Consider the following 17,867-nt stretch of genomic DNA (forward strand, 5'->3'; position numbering starts at 1 on the left):
AATGGAACAAGAAGAACAGAATAAAAATTTTATGTTGCAAACATGTCAAAGTGATCGACCGACGCACGCCGAGAGGAGAGAGAGAGAGAGAGAGAGAGAGAGAGAGAGAGAGAGAGAGAGAGAGGAGAGAGAGAAGAGAGAGAGCGAGCGGATCAAAATTGTGCGCCTTCGCCCCAGTGTTGTGTGGGGGGGTGGTGGGAGGGGGCATATGTTACCACCCTTTCGTATGGATCTTTATGTACATCAATTTTGGACATTGTGTGAAATTTTGACCCCAGGTCATGTCAGGTCAGGTCACCAGGTCAGTTAACTGACCAAGCCTAAAAAAAGTTTGCAATCATGCCAGCCTGCAGTTGTAAGAGGGTTTAAACTTGGTGATTCTTAGGCATACGATTTATGGCACCAATAATTTTTTTTATGTTGAAGTTATTCAGCTGGGACAGGATATATTGCGTTTAAGATTGTTCAAGCCATTTATTCATTTGTAATGGTAGCTTTTGGAAGACATCAATCTTCCTTCGTCAGCCTGTCCAAAGCACTAAAAAATGTATACATGTAAACCTTCAGCAAAGAAAAGACAAAATAAGTTTATTTATTTATTTATTTCACATCATCAGATATTTCCACACAAAATGGGCTATTCCAATACCCTCGTCATACAATGTAACACCGCACGGTATAAAAAAAAATAAGTTATAAAGATAGATAAAAAAAAACACACACACACACACATCTTCATGAGAACAAAATCGCGGACACTTAAAATAAACAAACTGGTCACGAAAAAAATCACGATGCATCAGCCAACATTTTGCGAATGTGGCGCTTAAAAGAAGTCATGCTAAGGTGGTTCACATGATGATCTATGGCGAATGTGTTATACAATTTGGATGCACGATAGATGAATGTACGTTTTCCATGGTTGTTGCGGGGGCGAGTGGTTGAAATATGATCCGACTGCCGTGTTCTTCGAGAGATTGATTCATGATTAAACAAAAGTGCTTCACGCAATCCTATTGGTACGTCCAGCGATAAAATTTTATGAATCATGCACATGTCAAAATAGTCAACTAGCTTTGGAACAGTGAGCCAACCTAAGTCTGAAATGGCATCCGAAACATGGTCGTATTTCCGTCGACCGGAAATAACTCGTGCTGCGAAGTTGACTATTTTTTGTAGTTCGGTCAGTACATTTTTGCCACAGCTACCATACACCTGCGCACAGTATCGAATGTGAGAAAGTACAAGAGAATCGACGATACGAGGTAGAACAGAAGCCGGTAGAGTATGTTTAACCCCCCCCCCCTATGGTTTTTCCTGAATAGCAAGAAAACGGCGGCGCGCAGCGCCGCCAAATTTTCAGTACCTTCCCGGGCATCAATTTGACACCTTCACACCAAATTTCAAGTCTTAGGTCACCTTAGGTCAGGAGTTATTGAGGTCAAACTGAGGTCATGTTCGAGCAAAAATGAGCAAAAAAACATGCAATCTTGAAACGCTCACCAAATCTACAGTTATCAAGCAATTTCAAAGTTCTTTATATGGTCTAGTAGACAAAATGCGGCGCTACAAAACTGCTATCTCGGATTTTCAAAATTTTTGGTTTTTGACCAAAAAAATTTAAAAAATTGATTTTTTTTAGAAAAACTAAAAAAAAATCCAAAATTTTTCCGAATTTCGAAAAAAACCGGAATATATGTGATAGTCCCAGCACTCTTCTATATACATACCAAATTTCAGATCGATATCTCGTTTTTTGGCCAAGTTATAGCGAAAAAACTGTTCAAAAATGATGACGTCAAATTTTTGAACTCAATTTTTAGCGATTCTAGACCACGTACGGCAAAACAAAGACCACCATTGAACTCCCCGTGACGAGCTGCATCGATTCGATACCCATTTTATGCAAAATATTAACTTTGAAATTTGACCTAATTTGACCTGACCTTGGCCTGACCTTGACCTGACCTTGACCAAAACGTGACCTAAGCTGGCCCCAAAGGCTGCGTGACCCACATAATCGCATTTGTTATGTAAAATGGACCATAAAACATGTATCACACGACACTTTCATATTGTGACCCCCCGTGACCTGACCTCTGTGACCTGACCTGGTATCAGTGACTTCAAATAGCAAAATATGTGTTTGAAGAACATTTCCCCATCGATGATTTTCAATGAAATGCATTTTACTCGATTTTACAACGCATTTGTTGAAATGCCTGTAAACGGTGAAAATTGGACCTTTGACCTGACCTGTGACGTCATCGGTTTGACCTAGGTCAATAAAATTGGGTCACAAGGTAGTTCCCCGTTGGCGCTATCCAACGCCGTTTACCGCTTGTCGCTATGTTGCGTGGTTCTCGAGATCTTCGGGGGGGGGGCAAAATGGCCCCCCCCCCCAACCGGGCGCGTTGCTCGGCAGAGCCCAACGGGGCGCGGGTTAACGTGCGAGATTCCAATGAGAATGCCAAAACATTTGTTAACAACATGTTGCACGTGGCGCTCCCATGACAGGTTTGGGTCCATTATCACACCTAAGTTCCTCACGCTCTCGGTAGACATCACCACTTCACCCATGAATGACACTTTTGGAAAGTTCCGATAACCTAAAACATGACAATATCACCCGTTGAACTTTAAAGGTAGTGTGCCAGCTTTCCTGGACCGTATGGAGTTAATGGCCCAGATAAGGAGAACCGGATTTTTAGAACTTATCCATACCTTCAAAACTCATGGAAACGTCTTAAATTCTTCAAATTTTGAGTACCCCAGTGCGAAATTCGCCCCGACGGGTTGTCGGTCGTACCCCAACCACATTTCACACCACTATGAACAATAGATGCACACACTGAAATCGCTATTACCGATATGCTCATCCAATCAAGTTTCGATAAACCCGTTCATCATCAGCTCCTGCGGTTTCGAACACGCCTGTTAGGTGGTGCGGTAGACCGCGCCCAAAGCCAGGGCCCCGGTAACGTGAGGTAGCCGAGTCAGGGCAGCGTGCGCTGACCCAAGCCGGAGCCGCGCGTCCTCCCGGTGTCATGTGATAGCCCGGGGCTGCCCGCGGGGATGCGGTAGACCGCGCCCAAAGCTGCGGCCCCGGCTTGGGTCAGCGCACGCTGCCCCGACTCGGCTACCTCACGTTACCGGGGCCCTGGCTTTGGGCGCGGCTTCTGCTCATACTTTGTGGTGCGGTGGTGGTGCGTCGGGCTGCGCGCTCTGACTTCGGCCAAGAAAAATGCGTCAGCTGATCATTGTCATTTCTGCCACTTGCGTGTGGTGAAATGGGGTCATAACTTATGAGACGGCTTTTTCATATCAATTATTTTACATAAAATCATATTTCAAACCATAAATAATGTTCGACAGCCAAATAAAAGAAACAATACCAATACAGGCTTACAGTTTAAGGCTCGACATTGTGTTGTCTACGATTAGACAGCTGATAACTCATTCCCGTACGTCGTATGGTCGTAACACTATAATGACCTTTGCTTATTGTCACATGTGCGCCGCATTCGCGATTGTTGCCGACGCCTGTTTGCAGGTGAGCGCACTACAGTTGGATACATATCTAAAAACCGATAAACTTTTAGGCGAAAAAGGCACTATTCCAGGCCCATTTTTGATTTTTTTTTTGCGATATTAGGTAAAAACAGAAGCTTCTTATCCTAGGAAAAATAAATTGGGAAATCTTTCAAAGGTGGCACACTACCTTTAACACCATAAAACACACCATAAACACATTAAAACTCGTAGACACGTTCAGACGTCAGCGATTCGTAATTCGAGTTTCTTGGTGGTCTTCGTTCTTGGTCTTGGTTACCAATTCTTAGAAAAATCGGTTCAAAAATGTGGGAGTTATTCAAACTTTTATGACGTCACGACAAAAAAATTTGATAAAAATTTGCAAGTTATAGACCTCGCACGGAAACAAAAATAGCACCATTCGATTCGCCGTGAAAAACTACATCAGTTAAACACCTTTTTAGGCCTTAACCCTATTAGTGGCAGGGGGGTTGTTTTTATCCACCTCTCAGGTTTTTCGGGAATATCTCCAAAACCGCTGAAGCTACGATGCTGAAATTTTCTGACTTTTCCTAAAACTAAATTGGGCACATTCCCTGAAAATTTCAAGTTCATAACTTTACCAGGGGCGGCTCCAGAGCACTGGGAATTGGGGGGTCCTATTCGTGAAGCGAGTCATTTGGGCGAAGATCACGATGCTGCACCAGTTTTACGAACAGTGAATGAAAGGTATCATGTGATAACATATACAAAGTCATTTTGCATCCTCTTTTGACACGTTTTTGCTATAATAGGCGGATCCAGGCGTCCAAAAAGGGGGGTTATTTTTTACCTCCCAACATAGGTGCCCTGACACCGCCTATGCATGACCAATACAATTTTAGTCGTTCTCTCATAAGAAAATTGTAACATAACAAGACCATAGCCACCCTTTTTAGAAACAGTGCCAACAAAAACCTTATTTACTATACTTTTTGTGTACCCCCAATCTCAATTATCTGTATCCGCCTATGATTTTTGAAAATGCATATTTTTTGAATCCATGTGAATTCCTGGTTCATTCTCTATCGATCGGCAAAAGTTGCGTTAAGATTGGTTCAGAAACCTGGCCTTGATAAACAGTCTAAAATGTATCTGCAATTTGCCCTTTTTTACCCCCCTCTACCCCCATATTGGCATTTTTTATTTTTTTTTTTTTAGAAATGTAGATCTCGTTGAGCCAAATCGAATGCCGTTTGAATTTTGAAAATCGGCCCGTTAGATCTCGAGATATCAAGGGGGGTCGTAAACAGCCCCCCCCCCCTGCCACTAATATGGGGTAGCCAGGAGCCTGCCACTAATAGGGTTAACCCGCGAGTTGCTGGGTGGGGGGCGTTAAACGCCCCCACTTTTTTTGCCGGGCCATAGCATAAAAACGGCGTGCCGCAGACGCGTCAAATTTTGGGTACCTGTAGGGAATTGTTTGAAGTTTATTGTGACAAAGTTTCAAAAAAATTGGTCGGAATTTTTTTGGGATATCGAGGTTTTAGTGACGTCATGATTTCTGAGTTTTCGACAAAAAACGGCATATCTTCAAAAAATCATATAAAATCACAGAATAGACATACAGACATGCCGTAAACGCCATTAGATATACATTAGAAATACCATGACCAATCAAAGGGCTGTATTCGATTATTGATTACTGTTCCGCATTTTCCAAAATGTTGAACTGAATCTTGGCAATTTCTCGTGACTACTTCACGACCATGATACATGCATTTCTTAAATTGAACTTTATGAGCCAAACACGTACACATACGAGTATGATAAAATGAATGTCACCATCGTGTTCTACGCCCAAAATTACCGTAAACACATGTGTCACAGGCTGCGAATATCAGTTTTGATTTTCGGGGATATGTGCCTACCCGGTTGACCTGACCTTGACCCTGACCTATGCTTGACTGACTCCTACATGGAACTGACACTCTTGTAGGTCTTATATGAAGGATTTTGCACCGTTTTGACAGAGTTTATGACGAGAGGCGCCCATTGCGAAGTCCTGAAGTCCATGCTACTGAAAGCCCGATTTCAGGTGTTTGACCTGACCTTGACCCGACCTGTGACCTCAAAATTCAACTTTAAAGTACTCATCTGAAGCGTCTCGTCGCGCTTTTTCGTTTGCCGCCTCGTGCGTTTCGCTGCGCCTATTGGTTCTCGAGTTATCGGCTGGGGGCGTTTAACCCCCCCCCCCCAGCAAACGGTGGGTGGCGAAATACCCCAGCAACTGCCGGGTTAACAACCAACTTTAAAATTTGACCGCATTTGACCTGACCTTGACTTGACCTCGACCTGAAATTCATCCAGATGTGGTCCATATCAGTTATTGAGTGTGCCTATTGAGTTCTATGAATAAATTGACCCATAAAACATGTGTCGCACATGCCCTTTTCTATATTTTGTTTTTGGTGACCTGACCTGCCCTGACCTGACCTTGACCTTGACCTTTGAATGATATTTTATGCAACGAATATTGTCTTGGTAGCCTAGGAACACGTTTTGGGCAATCAGTCTCCGTTCATTTTTCGGCAATTACGGTGCAAGGCCGATACTGTAGAAACTTGCATTTTGTACCCTTGACCTGACCTTGACCTGACCTCTGACCTACTTAAGAAAAAATGGGCTCTTAAGATCCGCCATGTTGAGAGCTTTCGATTGTCGTTTTACCCGTCTTTCTACGACCATCGGTTCGGAAGTTAGACAGGGGGGCAGAATCTGCCCTCCTCCCCCCCCCCCCCCAGCAGGGCGCGTGTGGCTGAATAGCCCGGCGGGGCGCGGGTTAACCCGCGCCCTGCTGGGGGTCCTGGATTTCCACGCCCTGCTGGGGGGGGGGGGTGTTTGAACACCCCCCCTTCTAACTCGGCTCCTGGGCCACGTAGCGATACGCGGAAGGCGGCGTTCGAAAGAGCGTCAAAAATAATGAGGAAATCACTTCGGTCAATTTTTTGGTCAGGTCAAAGGTCAGGTCACCAGAGGTCATTGAAGGCAAATTTTCGCCGATTTCCAGGTCGAATGTCGAAAATTTCCAAGAAGCCAACGCATAACTCGGGAACCAATAGAGCTACAGCGCCGCGGAAAAGCGCATTCGATAGCCCTATTAACGCCCTTTCTGAGTAATTCTCTCAGATTTGACCTAACGTCAACGGTTTTGCCTGCAGGGGGCAAAAACTGCAAAAATAGCCGATTTTTTCGGAAACAGTTTTTCTGCAATAACTTTTGACCCAAGCATTGTACGAGCTTACTTTTACCGGCATCGTGTTCCTCTCGTCAAGACGCATCGAACGAACTATAATTTGACCTTGAAAGGTCAACTTGAAAATTTGACCTCAGGTCAAGGTCATGACCTGACCGGAAAGGGTCATGTTGCATATCAGTCGATCCGTATCGTCGAGCTGAACACATCTAAGGCGTTTTCATCGCTCTAGCATGCCTCTATCAAAAGTTATTTGCGAAAAACTGTTAGATACCATTCGTGACCTAAGATGACCTCAGGGCATAAACAGGGGTCACAGACACCATTTTCATGTTCAGTGTGTCTAAACCACTTGTAATTCAGTGTTTGGGAGTGTTTATAATGTCTTTCGTCCAAAACAGGCGCATTTCAATTTTCTCCCATTGACTTATAATGGTGAGGTCGCAAAATTGACCTGACCTTAGGTCATCGATATCAAAATTCTGAGATATACATTTTGTACATGCTAATGCTCTTAGCAATCGCTGAAAGTTTCAAAGCTATCGGTCACTCGGTGTAGCTATGACAGACATTGAAACTTTTTATGAGGTGAGGTCACTTCGAGTGACCTGGTGACCTGACCTTGAATGACCTTGGTCTGAAATTTTCACAACATGTGTAGAATTGATGTATTCCGCGCCGCCGTTTTTGAGATATTCGCGAAAAACCACAGGGGGGGGGTGTTCAAACACCCCCCCCCCCCCCCCAGCAGGGCGCGGGTTAAAATACGCCCTGGTTGAGGGAGAGGCCGGAGGAGGACGACAGCAGTCGGAAGGGAGGTATGTACTTGGTAAAGACACCACCGCCCAGAAGTGCGCCAGCTTCTAGGAGACGCCAGTCGCTGGGTGGGGGGATCAGCCGGTAAAGGCGCCAGCGGCCGAAGGGGTGACTTGACACGGGATGGTGACCGGGGGACCTGAAAGGACCGTCGCCTGCGCCCGCCACCCATGCGAACAGCGGCCGGACAGCGTTCATTTGAATATCGCGCGAAGATGTTCTAGAACTAGGTCCGGTGGGTTTTAAAAGAGCCGCCAGGTAATTTTTCCGGCGATAGAGTGATGAGGCGTTTGTCTGTATGTGTGTGTGTGTGTAGGTATGCGTGTGTGACTGTATGCGAGTTTCACTTTAACCTGTCTTTTACCGTGACATTACTATTTACTTACTATCTGACTAAGGACAAGTAATAGCTACGAATTGTCTGTGGCCACTGGTCAATGTCTGCTGTGGTCAAAGACAAGGGGTGGCAATGCTCAGAAGGGCGCCAGTTGCAGACTGCAGTGTGTGTGAGGTGGGAGGCAGCTAGGGTGGCAAATGCTGACAGCTACGGTGGCAATCTTGACGACTAGGGATGGTACTTGCCACCCGCTAGATAACATGTTGGAACGGTGGGTTTCTACCTCCTGTAATACTTGTGTGTAAGGCCTTGCCTTCACTTCAAATATGAACCGTCGGCCGGCCGAGTTCCACTTCCGACTGAGCCCGTTTCATCAATCGATCACCAGGCATTCTCAGTCCCGAAGCTGCGTCAGCCTTGAGCCGACGGTGGCTAACAAACCCTCTGGCGCTGCGGCTGATCCCCTATAGCTACCTACATTGCCACCTGGGGGCTGGGTTGCCAGCTGCTTTGCTGCCGCCTAGTGCTGCTAGTGCTTACTAACCAGTTACTACCAGTAAAACGCCTTTTGGGCGAAGAACGAGCGAACGAGATAGTGAGCCCTGCACGTGCGGAAGGGCGAGAGGGTACTTCCAACGGGCTTGTGCAAAGCACCCTTCTAGCCAGTCGCTAGCGGTGTGCCAAATTTGAACGCAATCGGCCCAGCCGTTCCTGAGATCTGGAAGCGGCGTTCTGCACGTGCGCACGTGCAAACGGGGTCCAAACTGACTTTTGCACGGCACCCTACTAACTGGTCCCCAACCGTGTACCAAATTTGAGCGCAATCGGCCCAGCCGTTCTCAAGATCTGGAAGCGCCCCCTGCACGTGCGCACGTGCAGTAGCACCTTAACCCTCGCGGGCCCGGGGGGGGGGGCGTTTTTCGCCCCCCCTGGCGAATATTTGCGATAGCTCCCGAACGCTTAGGGATAGGAAAGCGAAACTTTCAGTACCTTTTCTCCCATCAATTTGACATCTTCTGAAGTAAAAAGTTTTGACCTAGCCCCCTTGATGACGTCACAAGGTCGATTTTTCTAGACCCCTGCAAGGCAAACTTCGGCGTCACAGACGCGAACTTCAAATAGCTGCTAAAAATAGAGTTTTAGAGATAAAGACAAATTACGAGCACGGTTGTGTAGCGTTTGACCTAGAGAAAAATAGAAAAAAATAGTTTTGGTGACCTGAGGTCAGAGGTTAGGTCAACGACCCCGAAATGTGGTTTTAGTTTTCGCAAATAACTTCGACAAAAATGGTCCTAGAGCTACGGCAGTGGTACCATCGCATTCGCCGTGTCAAGCCGCGTCGAATGATATATATTTTGTTTGGAAAAGGTCAAATTTTATGTTGACCTCATGTGACCTCAAATGACCTTTGGTTGACCTTGACACATGAAAGGTCGTTTATGATGGATTTGTACTCGCTGATCACGAATCTGGCATCCATTTTCCTCTAAGCCTTCATTTAGAGCTTCCGGATGGCAAAATTGTCTTATTTATTATTACTAACTTGAATTAGTGAAATAGCCTCTAGCAAGGATACTCTTCTGTGACCTTGACCTTTGGGCAGCCTTGTATCGTAAGATGAACCACAAATAGGGAACTGATAAGCCTCCAAACATTTCAAAACGTCTTGGAAGCTAGCAAGCAAGATGTACGAAAAAGTGCAAAGTTTGAGGTCAATTTTGAGCGTGACCTTGACCTTGACCTTTGATTTTGAGCACATATTCGGAATCCTCAGATTCTCTTCTTTCGTTTGATACCCAATTTTGCCGGTTTGATGCATCCTGCCATCCTCTAGAAGGCTTACTTTGAGATCACTACACATGTGCCGGTTTTTGCCTTTGACCTTGACCTCTGACCTTGAAAATTGACATGAGGTCAAAAATTTTAAGGTGCTTTAGAATCGTCTGGTAAGGACCTTTCGTTTGGTATCGCTTTTGTTTCCGTAGCTCCCTTATTTACGGAGTTAGACAGGGGGCGAAAAACGCCCCCCCCCGGGCTGCGGTGGTTGGGATTACCCCCCGGGCCCGGCCGGGTTAACCGCAACACATGGGAATGCATTGCCTGGTGGGTGCCTACCTGTATGCCAAGTTTCAGCGAACTCGCCCCAGTAATTACCGAGTTATTAAAATGGGAACAAATTTGACACCTCTTATTGTTGTATTTTGCACGTGCACTGGGGGTGACCCACATGCATCGAGAGTAGGGGAGAGTGGGGAAAGATGCCCAAGGTTTTACTATGTCATATACCTATTATTCGAAAATGACGATCGGAAAGCAAAAACTTGTAGTTTCAACGGAAGCCGACATCATTTTTCACCAAAAATATCACACTTTCGTGCCTGAAATATGATAACTTTTTTTGCTATTAAGCGTTTTCCTGAAGAAGTGAAAGGGGGCATCTTACCCCACAGGGTGGGAAAGACGCCCCCTGGCGTTGGGAAAGATGCCCCCTGCACTATAAGTGACTTAAACGGGCACGTGAATCGCCTGAACGAATCAGTAGTTCCTTTGAGCCTGCAGTAGACACCAAACGTCATCGTAAGGGCCCTCAAAAGAAGTCGTAAGGGGCTTCATGTCCGTGAAGTTAGCGTCAGCAACAGCAACGAATACAACGTCGGATTCAGAATCGCTTCAAAAACTGCCATCAGGTCAATTGGGGGACGGGGAACACGAATATGACATTTATTTTGCCCTAGCTCCCTTCCTTCATCCCTTAATCGTCCCTTAAAAAACGGGGCGCGTCAAAAGTGCCCCAAGGCTTCGTCTGATCGCCAAAATAATGGTCGCAATCGATCGAATCGAGGAATCGATTGCGACCATTATTTTGGCGATCAGACGAAGCCTTGGGGCACTTTTGACGCGCCCCGTCCTTTAAGGGACGATTAAGGGATGAAGGAAGGGAGCTAGGGCAAAATAAATGTCATATTCGTGTTCCCCGTCCCCCAATTGACCTGATGGCAGTTTTTGAAGCGATTCTGAATCCGACGCTGTATTCGTTGCTGTTGCTGACGCTAACTTCACGGACATAGGGGCTTCAGAGGTCATCGTTAGGGCCATCATAGTCCAGCGCGGCCAAACAAGCCTCCGTGGTGGCGTTCGGAGACCACTGTGGGGCCCTTATAGGTCTTCATGATGCTTGAGGGCCCTCGAGTCCATCGTGGGGACCTCAGATGGCAGCGCGGCCCGTGGAGCCAACGTGGGAGCCCTCAAAGGTTGTCGTGAGGGGCCCTGGAGCCAATAATGGGGCCCACAGAGGCCGTCGTGAGGGCTCTCAGAGTCAGATGTCGCCCAAAAAGTCGCTGTGTGGGCTGAGAGACCGGCATGGGGAGCACCCGACCGTACTGGACTCTCAATAGTCCCAGATCGGCTTTTGTCTCTCATCACAAGTAAAGTATGTAACAAATGATTTGACGGGCTGCTTGAAGGACAGCCTACGGATTTAGGGGGGCGTGTTTCCCCATCAGGACAGCGGGGGGAGGGGGCATCTTACCCCAAGGTACCGAAGAAACATTAAATCAGTACAATTTGTTAGCCATAAAACTACACCCTGAAACAAACTGTTTGGGACACAGTACACGCATGTTAATGTATCACGTCTATAGCAAGGGACGCAAAAATTATCTACCTTCTTTGATATTTACAATGCATTGACACCAAAATATTTTTTGAAAGCAGCAAAAAAAAACATGCAATCACCAGCCAGCTGTTGCCCAGCTGAGCTTCGCAAATTTCTGTGCGGTTAACAAGGCAGGCTTCCGCTTTACGCTAAGAACATGAACCCGCGCCCGGCTGGGGGTCCTGGATTTCCACGCCCTGCTGGGGGGGGGGGGGTGTTTGAACACCCCCTTCTAACTCGGCTCCTGGGTCACGTAGCGATACGCGGAAGGCGGCGTTCGGAAGAGCGTAAAAAATAATGAGGAAATCACTTCAGTCAATTTTTTGGTCAGGTCAAAGGTCAGGTCACCAGAGGTCATTGAAGGCAAAATTTCGCCGATTTCCAGGTCGAACGTCGACAATTTCCAAGAAGCCAACGCATAACTCGGGAACCAATAGAGCTACAGCGCCGCGGAAAAGCGCATTCGATAGCCCTATTAACGCCCTTTCTGAGTAATTTCCTCAGATTTGACCTAACGTCAACGGTTTTGCCTGCAGGGGGCAAAAACTGCAAAAATAGCCGATTTTTTCGGAAACAGTTTTTCTGCAATAACTTTTGACCCAAGCCTTGTACGAGCTTACTTTTACCGGCATCGTGTTCCTCTCGTCAAGACGCATCGAATGAACTATAACTTGACCTTGAAAGGTCAACTTGAAAATTTGACCTCAGGTCAAGGTCATGACCTGACCGGAAAGGGTCATGTTGCATATCAGTCGATCCGTATCGTCGAGCTGAACACATCTAAGGCGTTTTCATCGCTCTAGCATGCCTCTATCAAAAGTTATTTGCGAAAAACTGTTAGATACCATTCGTGACCTAAGATGACCTCAGGGCATAAACAGGGGTCACGGACACCATTTTCATGTTCAGTGTGTCTAAACCACTTGTAATTCAGTGTTTGGGAGTGTTTATAATGTCTTTCGTCCAAAAGAGGCGCATTTCAATTTTCTCCCATTGACTTATAATGGGGAAGTCGCAAAATTGACCTGACCTTAGGTCATCGATATCAAAATTCTGAGATATACATTTTGTACATGCTATTGCTCTTAGCAATCGCTGAAAGTTTCAAAGTGATCGGTCACTCGGTGTAGCTATGACAGACATTGAAACTTTTTATGAGGTGAGGTCACTTCAAGTGACCTGGTGACCTGACCTTGAATGACCTTGGTCTGAAATTTTCACAACATGTGTAGAATTGATGTATGATAAGGTATGCCCGCCGTTTTTGAGATATTCGCGAAAAACCACAAGGGGGGTGTTCAAACACCCCCCCCCCAGCAGTGCGCGGGTTAACCCGCGACCTGGTGGGGGGGGCTATTTTTTGCCCCCCCCCCTCCAGACTTTTCGATATATCTCCAGAACCGCTGCGCCGATCGTCACCAAACTTTCAGTACCCTCCCGGACATCAATTTTACACATTGTGACCAAAAATTTTTCCAAAAGCTATGATAGGTTGGCCGGAAATGACGTCAGAGTGACGTCATGTTCTGCCGTTTTCGACCCAAAAAAAGGTTTCGCGGGAAGAGCTGTCAGGCCTATAGCTTTGCAAATACAGAAAAATATTTAGGACATAAAAGCTGTAGAATTGACAGGGCTACAAAACTGCTATCTCGGATTTTTGAGTTTTTTTTATTTTGACCCCTAAAAATCAAAAAATAGATTTTTGGGATATAATAGTCAAAAAATCCAAAAAGTTTTTTGAATTTCGCAAAAACCGGAATATATGTGATAGTCCTTACCGCCTTCCATCCACATACCAAATTTTAGATTGATACCTCTTTTTTGGCGAAGTTATAGCGAAAAAACTGTTCAAAATTGATGACGTCAAATTTTCAAACTCAATTTTTAGCAATTCTAGACCTCGTAGTGCAAAACAAAGACCACCATTAGACTCCCCGTGACGAGCTGCATCGAATCGATACCCATTTTATGCAAAAATATCAACTTTGAAATTTGACCTTTTTTGACCTGACCTTGACCTGACCTCCACCAGAAAGTGACCTAAACCGTACCTGATGGTCTTATAACCAACACCATTGGGCTGGAAATGAAAAACTGGCCATAAAACATGCATCGCACAACCTTAGTAAAGTTGGGTTCATGTGGTGACCCTTGGTGACCTTTGGTGACCTGACCTGTGACCTGACCTGGTATGACCAGTGACCTCTAATAGCAACATATGTACTAGACAACTGACGTCTTATCGCTGATTTTCGACAAAATGCGTTTTACTCGGTGTTATAGCGCTTTCCCTAGAAGCCCCGTGAACGGTGAAACATTTTATCTTTGACCTGACCTGTGACGTCATCGGTGACCCCGAGGTCAATAAAATTTGGTTTCCTTCGACAAATTTGACAGGGCTATCGAACGCCGTTTGAATTTTGCGGATCCGTCCAGTAGTTTCGGAGATACGAGGGGGGGGCAAAAAATAGCCCCCCCCACCAGGTCGCGTTATAAACATAACAGGGCGATAAACACCAGGGCGCGGGTTAATTTCCTGGTTCGATTCTTTGTTTCGCCGCTAGAGGGGGTGGGGCGTCTTTCCCACCCTGGGCATCTTACCCCACTCTCCCTTATCCTATTTTTGGTAGAAGGGATGCTGCTACCCTACACAAATTACCGCAAGTCAATCGCCCAAGCGGCTGCTGAGATATGAGCCTCTCAAAATCACTACTTTTGCAAAACAGCTTGAACACCCTTGACTTTTCACGTGGCACGTGCCACGACGGTCACTGAGATGTATCAAAAGTAGTCAATTTACGGGGAGAAGGGATGGGGCTACCCAGCAAAAAAGACCGCAGGCCAATCGGTCCAGCGGTTGCTGAGATATATATAAGCCTCTCAAAAGCGTTACAGGCCGGGCCGGGCCGGGCCGGGCCGCTCATACTGAGATTTTTCCGTGATATTGAAAAGACTCGCTTCGCTTGCTGCGCTCGCTCGCTCGTAACAATGATGTAAGATTGAAGCGAAATGTTGGAATGAAGGTTTTCTACTTTTCAATAAAAGGATTCCTCTAAAAACTTTCAGAATCTGGTAGCAAAATAAACACAAGTAGCTGCCACATAAATGCAATCATAGCGCAGTTTCGTCCAGTCTCGTCGACATTTTCATCTATGTGCTACCGGTTTTCCATATATGGAGGTTGAATGCTGACGTTTCTCGATCTCTTATTGGTGAACAGCGTAACCCACGTGAATTCCGCCAATGAGATACCGAGAAACGCGGGCGAGCTTGCAAGACACCGATGAAGTGCGAGAGCCGAACACCACCATAATGTGAATTGATTGATTTGGTCGGTTAATTGTTGATAATGATAAGTGATGGAAATTTTCATTTTTAATGTGATTGGGTTTGTTATTGGAAGGGTAAAAGACCTACCTGGCTCATTCTCTTCTCTTTGTGCATGCAAAGCGCAGGCAAAGGCTGAGGCCTAGACATAAACAATTCATGTCTCAACACTCATGGCAATCATTTTGAGTGACAGCTTTCTCATTCTCATAGTATTTTCATCTTTTGTTCTGATAAAATAATGCTTTTTAATTTAATAAGTACCTAGGTGCCTTACTTAAAAAGTGGTTCAAAATGCAACCAGGATAATTGTAGGCTTATTCTCAGCCCTGCCTCCAGCTTTGTCGAGGAATTCAGTTGGGGAAACCATGAGGCGCCAAACTAAAATTTGATCAGCCAATTAACAGCTGGAGTGGGCGGGGCGATGACCATATATGGTCTGAAAATCAGAAAACCTCATCTTTTCCATGCATTCTAGCATTCAAATGAAAAAATAAGGCATAATAATGTTTTTTAACCACACAAGGCCTACGTTCACACGTTGCACAATGCACTGGCGGCTCTATATTGCAGAGTTACAATACAAGGTCAAACAGTGATTGGCAAATATGGTGGATTGCAACACGTGCAATAAAATGTAAGCAGCACTGTGGTTTTAAAATTCATTATTTTTATTATTTAGTTTATGGTTTTTCCAATTTTGGTTAAATAATGATTTTAAAATTAAATATCTTTTATTGTAATTAAATTTAGACTTTGAACAATTTTTTTCAAAACACCGAACCATTTATGGAATGGCCAGCTGATTGTGACACCCAGAACCTGCAGAAAAGCTGTTTTCCTATCAACATTTTTGAGTGAATTTGTGGAATTTAATCTAATCACGTTAATTCCTAGTGGAAAATGGAAGCCTTTTCTCTCCGATAAGTGGACGCGATACCACAAGTACTGGCACAGTATACAGTTTTTCACCCGTAGTAGTGAGGGCTGCATTTATGTCCATCAGTGGTCATCAAAAGTCTATTTATTGACCAATCCATTTTGTGATCTTCACCTCATAGTTCCCCCAACTGAATTTGTTATGTCTCACGAAACACTACAATTGTTGATTTACTAGGGAAATAAGCTAAAATTACAGCACTCTATTTTATGGTCCTGTGACAGGACTACCTCCCACAGGGTCCTGTATAAAGGATCTAAAAATGACGCCGTTTTTTGTACCCTTCTCACAAAAACCACTTGGACCGCCTGAGAACTAGTTGCTCAACCCTGAAAATGTCATGATTGATGGACAAATGAGCAAGGAAAAGATTGGTCCTGAAATAATGCTCAACTCCCTGTAGAACATGCTGAAATATGACTCCAAACTATGAGGATATGTAAATCAACTAGACAATACAGATTAAGTTACCATACCATGATCATTAATTTTAGTACATACTCTTCATATCAAGATACCTATAAGAAACAGGTAGATCCGATGTTTGAAAGTAAAGCCCCAGTCACAAATTTGACGCACCTGTGACATTTCCTGACACCCACGTGACTATTGTATTAACTTTTGTGTTTTGCGATGTTTTGACCTTATTTGAAGTACTGAAAGCTCAAAATGTATGGTTAATGTTGTTTAAAGCAGCATATTAATAATTATGTTTGTAAATTATCGATAAGCTGCTTATAGCAGGTCACGTGATTGCTACCAGATTATGTGCTCAGAAAGCATCTTTTCAACTTCGATTTTGAACAATTTTTACCTCCTTTGAGGCCAAATGATGGACGGTTTGAGGCACACGATGAAATGCTGAATCTATTGATGCCAAAATTTGTTCGTTTTTTGCATTTTTAGACTAGTATATCCTGGCTCAAACTTTGACCAGTTTGTGTGTAAACCCTATGGTGAAGGGAAAACTTCACGCCCAGCAGGCCTCATTACAGTGCTGCCAAATCGTGTTTGGTGGGGGTCGCTTCATATAACTATAAATTCATCATTTTTCTGTTGCGCAATCTTTTGTGTTATAAATAATTACAAAATTCAATTGTGAGAAAATATTTCTGCCTGAGCAGTAGGATCAGCAATATGTTTAGCTTATCAGGTGATTGGGGGATCTATTTGTAATGCTGATGTCAAAGTAGGATCAATATTTAGCCTATGTTTAGGATTGATTTCTTTGCTTGAGAAACATTTTCATTTTGTTTTTACTGGTGTATGATAATACTTGACAAATTCTCTTTTTGTTGATACCATTCACTGGTCAGGGAAGTGTTGCCTTGCTGCATAAGGGCTGATCAAAGATCACTCTTTTAGGGATGTCTCTTCAATATGGAGCAGGATCATTACATAGAGTGCTCCAGTTTTGGCTTATTTCCCTGGTAAGTCACTAACTGACCATCCTGATCATGCAGCCTTATTGTTATTTCTTTTTGATTTAGCTCAACTGTTTGGGGCTGGGGCAGATTGACAGAGCAAGAGCTGACACCAAGTAGTGTTTGCTGCTCAATGCTCAGGTCCTGACCCCTGCCATCTGATCTTACAATTCCAGGTAGTAAAAAAGGAAATGCCAAAGCATAAGTTGCCCTTTAAATCTGGACAGGGTCTACCCTTTCCCATTCAACTGGCATGACTCAGACTGGTCTGCCATGCAAGGACAAAATTAATGGCTATGTTTGAGTGACCTCTGGCCTGACACATTTACCTCTGACCTATCAGAATCATTTTTGCAGGACCTATTTTAACATGTTGACTGGGGGGGGGGGGGCAAATGCCCCCGCACTCAACAGAATTGCCCCCCCCCCCCCCAGTCGTCGAGAGTTGCCCACTATAAAAATGGGCATAAAGGAACAGGGTGACAAACATAGGTACCACTGTGACGTGTTTTGCAATGGATGTCAAATGAGTCAGTCTGCAAGTAATGACCAGTGGTGGATCCAAGGGTGGGTCATCATCACATGGGTCATGACCCCCC

The 17,867-nt window shown here is 44.9% G+C and overlaps 1 protein-coding gene across 3 annotated transcripts in view; it reads left to right on the forward strand.

Annotated features, from left to right (window-relative positions):
* The first annotated feature begins 14,869 nt into the window (after positions 1 to 14,869).
* Positions 14,870 to 17,867, forward strand: part of LOC122365908 (arginyl-tRNA--protein transferase 1-like) — a 41,879-nt gene continuing 38,881 nt past the window's right edge. The window contains exon 1 of one of the 3 annotated variants that reach the window (XM_043337546.1): positions 14,870 to 14,908. The gene's annotated coding sequence lies outside the window, so the exon portion shown is untranslated. The other 2 variants (XM_043337537.1, XM_043337528.1) reach the window with 2 other exon arrangements.

Source organism: Amphibalanus amphitrite, unplaced genomic scaffold (genome assembly GCF_019059575.1).
Source record: "Amphibalanus amphitrite isolate SeventyFive unplaced genomic scaffold, NRLGWU_Aamphi_draft 000029F_arrow, whole genome shotgun sequence".
Taxonomy (NCBI): Eukaryota; Metazoa; Arthropoda; class Thecostraca; order Balanomorpha; family Balanidae; genus Amphibalanus; species Amphibalanus amphitrite.